Source organism: Paroedura picta, chromosome 16 (assembly GCF_049243985.1).
Source record: "Paroedura picta isolate Pp20150507F chromosome 16, Ppicta_v3.0, whole genome shotgun sequence".
NCBI lineage: Eukaryota > Metazoa > Chordata > Lepidosauria > Squamata > Gekkonidae > Paroedura > Paroedura picta.
In genome coordinates, this window is record NC_135384.1 from 5,152,879 (window position 1) to 5,159,240 (window position 6,362).

The 6,362-nt window shown below is 48.0% G+C and overlaps 1 long non-coding RNA gene across 1 annotated transcript; it reads right to left on the minus strand.

Annotated features, from left to right (window-relative positions):
* Positions 1-2,922: 2,922 nt before the first annotated feature.
* On the minus strand, positions 2,923-6,258 carry LOC143826145 (uncharacterized). Its single transcript, XR_013227012.1, has 3 exons — positions 6,102-6,258; positions 5,784-5,838; positions 2,923-3,100 (listed from the first exon to the last, which is right to left on the minus strand). It is a non-coding gene; the product is annotated as an uncharacterized LOC143826145 (long non-coding RNA).
* Between the last annotated feature and the right edge of the window lie 104 nt (positions 6,259-6,362).

Below are 6,362 nucleotides of genomic sequence, written 5' to 3' on the forward strand. Positions count from 1 at the left end.
AGGGACAAAAAATTGCAATACTCCTTCCCCCTACACACACACACTCTTTACCTCCATTTGCCCCCATCACTAAGTAGTAAATGTGCATTTTCCTTCAGTCTTGCACAGGCTAGTTGGACTTCTTCTCCCATGGGTCTGCATGACCACCGTTTCTCTTGCGTTTTGCGTCTCTGGGGCAATTGTTGAGACGGACAGTATCAGTCTGTTTTTCCTGCATTAGTGGCCTTTAGATGCAAAACCAGCCCTGTAATCACATCTTCCTCTTACATGTGTACTTTTTTTCCCCAAGCCCTTTGAGGGGTTTCAGAAGTAGCTGACCGGAAACCATTTCGAAGGGGCTTCCGTTTTAAGGAGACAGGGTCTCAGCACTTCCCTTGAAAACCCTGGAAGATTTCGTTTCTGACCATAAGAGGCTGTAGCAGAGCTTGGAATTTTTTTTTGGGGGGGGGGGGGAGATGTTGTGGTTACTTTCCAAGTAGTAGAAGCACTTGCCGCTCTTAAAAATCTAAACTCAAAGCCTTGGTTTCCCATCTGCCAGCTTGTTCTCAAGACCTTGTGGGTTTTTCCCTTCACCGCTTGCTTGTTCGTGCTACTTGCTTGCTACACACAAAACTTCTTGGCAGATCTAGTATTGGAGAGGACACATCCCTTGAGGAAGGAAACGAGGAAGTCCGTGCAAAGAGGGATTTGTTTGTGCACTGTGATCTCGCTCTGGAAAAACTGCATTTGAGGCTGACCTTGGTTTCCTTCCTCTTCTCATCATATTTCGTCTCTGCCTCAGCTGTCAAGGTTCATCCTGTTGTGTAACAAAGCAGAAGCCGCCGTCCTTTTAAAATACACCCTTACCTGTTTGTTTCTCCTTTTCTTTTGCTTTCTGAACTAGCCCTCATCTCTTTTGTCACATTTGAATCAGGCCATTTCATTCCCTGAATTTTGTAAAGAGATATGACGACGCTGGTGGATTATTTAACCAAAAGAAAGAAAGACAAAAGGCAAGTTTAATTTTTGGTTTTTGTGAGAAACAAGGGTAACTGGTTTTCTCCCTAGGATAGGTCATTTTCCCCCATCCCCGTCTTTCTGGATCAGACTTGCCTTTGTGGAAGGTAAATGGCACTTTCCCAGCTTCTGAATAATCCTTGTCTTTAAAAAATACTTTTTCTGTTTTGGTAGAGGTTCTCAGTGATTCATACTCTTGGATTCCCCCCGGCTCCTGATACAAACCTCCCTGAATAATTTTCCAAGAGTAAGCCCCTTATTTGACGCAAGTTCTGCTCATACGGTGCTCTCCTGCCTCTTAACAAGATAGGCGGTAAGTCCTGTTTGCGGTTGTCGCACGCATCATCCTTAGGGGGTATTTTGTTGTCACAATTTCCCCGCTTCTATCTCAAGGCTGCTTCAATGTCTCTGCTTTAGCATCCTCATCTCTCAAAGATATTAGAGGCTTCCAGATGCTCCGGCCAGAACAATGCCCACCCTGCCTGAATCTCAACAAATCGCATGGCCAGACCCAGCTTCTGTCTCAATCAACTTCAAATGATCCTGCTGCAGTCATGTGCTGTACGGCAAAGTTTCAGGGAGAGAGGAGGCAGTATTCGGCCTCTTTTATAGTTGTGTCTGTTTGCTGCAGACAAGGGGCAACCAAACTGTGGCTCTCCAGATGTCCATGGGCTACAATTCCTGTGAGCCGTGCCCAGCATGTGCTGGCAGGGGCTTATGGGAATTGTAGTCCATGCTCATCTGGAGAGCCACAGTTTGCCCACTCCTGGTTACAAATCATGCCACCAAAGGAGGTGTGGCGGTGGTGTTTCGTATAAATGAGTGGCAGATAATCCCGTAGGTACTTGATAGATTTGGGCACCAACTTCCACCCGCAGTTCACACTTCTTAGCCTTATTAGCCTTTGTGACATTTTCATTTCCCAAGCAGTCCTGACTCTTCCAGGGGAGATGCTTGGTCCTACCATCCCCCCCCCCCCTCCATACGTAAGCTTGTGTTCTTCCTGATAGCATCTGAAATCCGCTTGCCCATTAAGGATCACTCCGGCTCCTTTATCGATGGGATTGTTTTTTCCAGGGTGACCCAGATCTTTCTGAGTGTTCTCCACCCCCGTTTTAAAAAATATTTGCAGACTGTAAAATGACCTTTCCACTTTAGGTACCCTCTGCTCATTTTGAAACGTGTTAAGTGTCGGTTGCTTGGGAAGATTTTTTTCCCCCTTTGTGAAACTGGGAAATGATTTTTCTCCCCACCCTATCCTACCCCGTGAACTCATCATCTCTACAGGCCTCCGTATCCTACAGCCCCTCTCTTGGCAAAACAGGGGAGGTATTTGGCTTTAAAGAAGGAAGCAAAGATCAGAAAAAGGTTATCCCAGGTGCTTTTAACAACACCCCAGCCCAATTTTTTTCCCCTTTCATCTTTCAAAGCTGACGGCCGCCTTGAAGTTTGTAAATGTGACGGGTTCGAAATGTATCCTGCCTCTTTTCTCAATGTGCTTTCACCTATGTAGATACGTGTGTAAAATACGATATACAAAAAAAAAGAGAAAAATCTCTCTATGGGGGAGGGTTACCGTCTTTATCCTCCCTTAGCAGTTTGCTGAAAACCTTGTGTTTAACCCAGAAGGTAGAAATGCGCACATCTGGTGGAACAAATCTTTGGGTCGTTGTCCCCCTCCCCTCTTCCCTCCGTGCCCAACGGAGGGGGTCTCCCAACGCTCGCATACCTACTCTTCTGTCCGTCTATATAAATATTATATATATATATATAAATATATATATAAATATAAATATATTTTCATTTGATCTTATTGGCTTCCTACTTGTAAATATGTTAATAATTTGTGGATTCATTACTTGGTGCCAGATAGCACATTTTTATAAAAGTCATTAAACTTTTATTGTACAAAAGCAAACAGCTTCGGGTGTCTTTGTCCTTGCTCTTCCGCTCGTAGGGAATCGAACCCGGCTCTCCGGACTAGAGGCCACTGCTCTTAGCCCCGAGGCCGCGCTGGCTCTGAGCAGCAGAAGCAGAGAGACAGTGCAGTTGCCCACGGGCCACGTTTCCAAGTCAAGTGGAGCGTAGTGGTGCCTGCCTTCCCCTAGGAGGTACAATGCGTAAACAGATCCATTCAGCAGGCCCAAACCAGCTTTCTGTAGTTCTGACTGGGCAATTCCCTTAAAACCCTTCCCGATGATTGAAGGCCGGTTCTCCACTTGCATCTGTGCGAGAGCTGGCGCCAGTGGCTTAACTAGCACATTCCTCTATGACAGATGGAAAATAAAGAAATGCGCCTGAATAGCCTTTACAAGTGAGGGACCGACAAGCACGTCAGTTAAAGGGCAGAGAAATCGGCCTGTGTGCCTCTCAGAGCTTATGGGGAGATGGGGCAGGAGAGCCTCATGGTCTTCCTTCCGGGGCTGCCACGGGTCCCTCCTCAGCCACTGGTGGAGGGTGGAGCTGCCCAGGCCCTCCCCATCAGTTCCTCACCTTGTTCACCCACCACCCTGTCTCCAAGATGGCAGGACCCAGGAGGGGGAGCAAGCCAACAAAAACAGCTCCCCCTTGAGGCTACGTCCCAAGGGAAGGCCTGGTGTGGGGATCGGGACCCGCCACGGTGAAGGGCCACGGAAGAAGTTGTGGGACGCCACTGGCTCAGGCCTTGCTGAGCAGAGCAGACACCCTTCCTCTGCAACCGGAAGAGGTTTCTTGCCTGTTTCCTTTAAGGAGCTCAGGGAAATTGTAGTCCTCTGGAGAGCCACTGTTTGGCCACCCCTGAAAGGTATGAAAGGCCCTGAAGAGGATGACAAATCCACAAGAACCAGCTCAGCTTAGAGCAGGCACCTGCCTGCAGTTGTGGCAGACACAGGTCCAAGTTCAACTGGGAGAGAGGGCCCTGAAACTCTGGAGACGAGCCGCCATTAAAAGCAGGCCAGGCTGCCACCGGACTGCTATAGCCGCTTCGCTTCACGTGTTCAGGGCTGCCGGGAGGGCAGGGTTGGGCAGGGTGAACTTGGGCCTGTCCCTTGGTTGCTTAATAAGGGTCACAGATGAGAGTCCTGCCAAGGGAAACCCAAGTGGCCTTATCTTTACACCCTTTTAAACATTAACTTGTACGCTCCAAGGCCTCGCTTGGACAGTCCTGGAGTCTCAGCTCTGAAAGATGCCTAGGAGCATATTTTTAAAAGAAGAAGAGTTGGTTCTTATTTGCCGCCTTTCTCTACCTGAAGGAGTCTCAAAGCGGCTTACAATCGCTTTCCCTTTCCTCTCCCTGCAACAGACACCCTGTGAGGTGGGTGAGGCTGAGAGAGCCCTGTGATTACTGAAGAAGAAGAGTTGGTTCTTATATGCCGCTTTTTTCTCTGGAAGGAGTCTCAAAGCGGCTTACAGTTGCCTTCGCTTTTTTGGTACGCTGGCATCTCTATCCCCATCTTCCTCCTATGTCACGGGAGTATGAGGATCACATTAGCTTATTTCCTTAAAACATTTATTAGCTGTCTTCCTGCCTTGTGGAAATCTACACTGCTTACAATGTAAACAAAGCAACTGCGATGGTTTTAAATGGTCATGTTTTTAAAGAAGCTTCTATTGAGGTTAGTATTAAGCTGCCCCAAGCCTATAAATTAAAAAAGTAATAATCAGATTTAATAAAGTAACAATTATTTTTTTAAATACAGTTTGAAATCAATTAGCACTGCCAATAATTTTTTTAAAATGTTTTCCCTTGCCTCCTAAAGTTCAAAAGGGAGGGGGGCAAATGCTCCAATCACGGAGCACACCTACTTTGCAAAACAGCACCCCTGAGATAATTTATATTAGGCCATTAATGGAATCGATACTCACTAATACGATCCAAGTAGCTTTCTAGGAGGTTAATATAATATATGGCTCTGAATGACTCATGTCTGGCAGAAATGTTTTTATATGGATAGGTGGAGTGTGATAAATTCCAGCAAGCTGTGTTGGCTGGAAAATTTTTGCAGTTGTAGGAGATGAGACGAGAGTCATTCCAAAATGTTTTTTTTTTTATGGGGGGGGCGGAATCTCGGATTTATCTCCCCCACCCCTTCCCGGTGACCTTTTAAAGCTACTCCCAGCCTGGATGGCCCAGCCTAGCCGGATCTCAGAAGCTAAGCAGCTCCTAGCTACCGCAGAAGTCCAGGGTCTCTTAGGAACGGCAGCCCCCCTCTGAATGTAGACCAGTGGTGCAAACCAAGTTTTACTTAAGGTGTATGTTTACGTGTACGTGCATGTATGCATGCTCCTTCCGTTACACCGAAACAGAAGGTGCCGGTCCATACATGTAGGTAGAGCGCGAGCCGCAAATTATCCTACTGCATATTAAATTGCATATTGCAGGTAAGACGGACCCCCTCACCCCGCCCCGATTTAAACCAAACTAAGGGCGATCGTATAAACGAAACCTGTCCTTCCGGTTTGGTCCTTGCCTCTGAGCGGTGTACAGCATATTAAAGTTAATGAAGGAAAGAAACTGGAGCTGTTCAAGGACTCAACGTTTTGTTCTGCTGCTTCAGACCAACCGGGCTGCCCAGCGGAATGCCTCTTTGAGCGTCTCTGTCTTTGAAAACAGGGTGGGGTTGGCTGTAAACGGTGACTTGAAGGCCCTTAATTCCACCACGCAAAAGGGGACCAATCATAGGAGGGCATTTGTGCAGGGCTCTCAAATACAGCAAGCTTCGCAATTTGATGAATTTGTTATAATCTGGGAGATGTTTGTGTCTCAGTCCCCCCGGGAATTCAAAGGTTTACCAGGATCAACGTACCTTGCCTATTCTTCGGCTTCTGTCCTTTTTGTCTAGTTTCCGCGCTTTGATTTTCCTGCATGAAAACATTTAATAAAACTTGCTTTAAAAAAAAGACACAGCCCCGTCAATAGATTCAGGAGGCTACCTGAAGAAGTGTGCACGCACCCCAAAGAACAGTCGATAAAGCTGTCGATAAAACAGTCTTAAAGGTGCTCTGGGACAACAGCCTTGCAAGGTAGGCACCCTTTGTGACCATCACCATCCCTCTATCCGCTGACCCTCAAGCCGCCTATTAAATTTGACATTCCGCAACACTCCTGGCAGCCAAGGCCTCACCGGCTTGAGCATCTCGCTGGGACCTGAGGGTGGTGGGGTGGCGCTGCTTGACCGGTTGGATCTTTGCCTCGCTGGCGCGCAGCCCTGGAAAGCCAACTCTGCAGGCTCCTTGGGGCAGGCGGCATTTTCGCAGAGCCGCCCGGTGCTAGGACCGGCGGGGAAGCGGAGGCGGCAAGAGCGGGAGAGGGCGGGGAGAGCGGCGGCAGCGACTCTCCGAGGACCAAAGGCGGCCGGCAAGAAGGAGGAGCGGAGGTGGAGGAG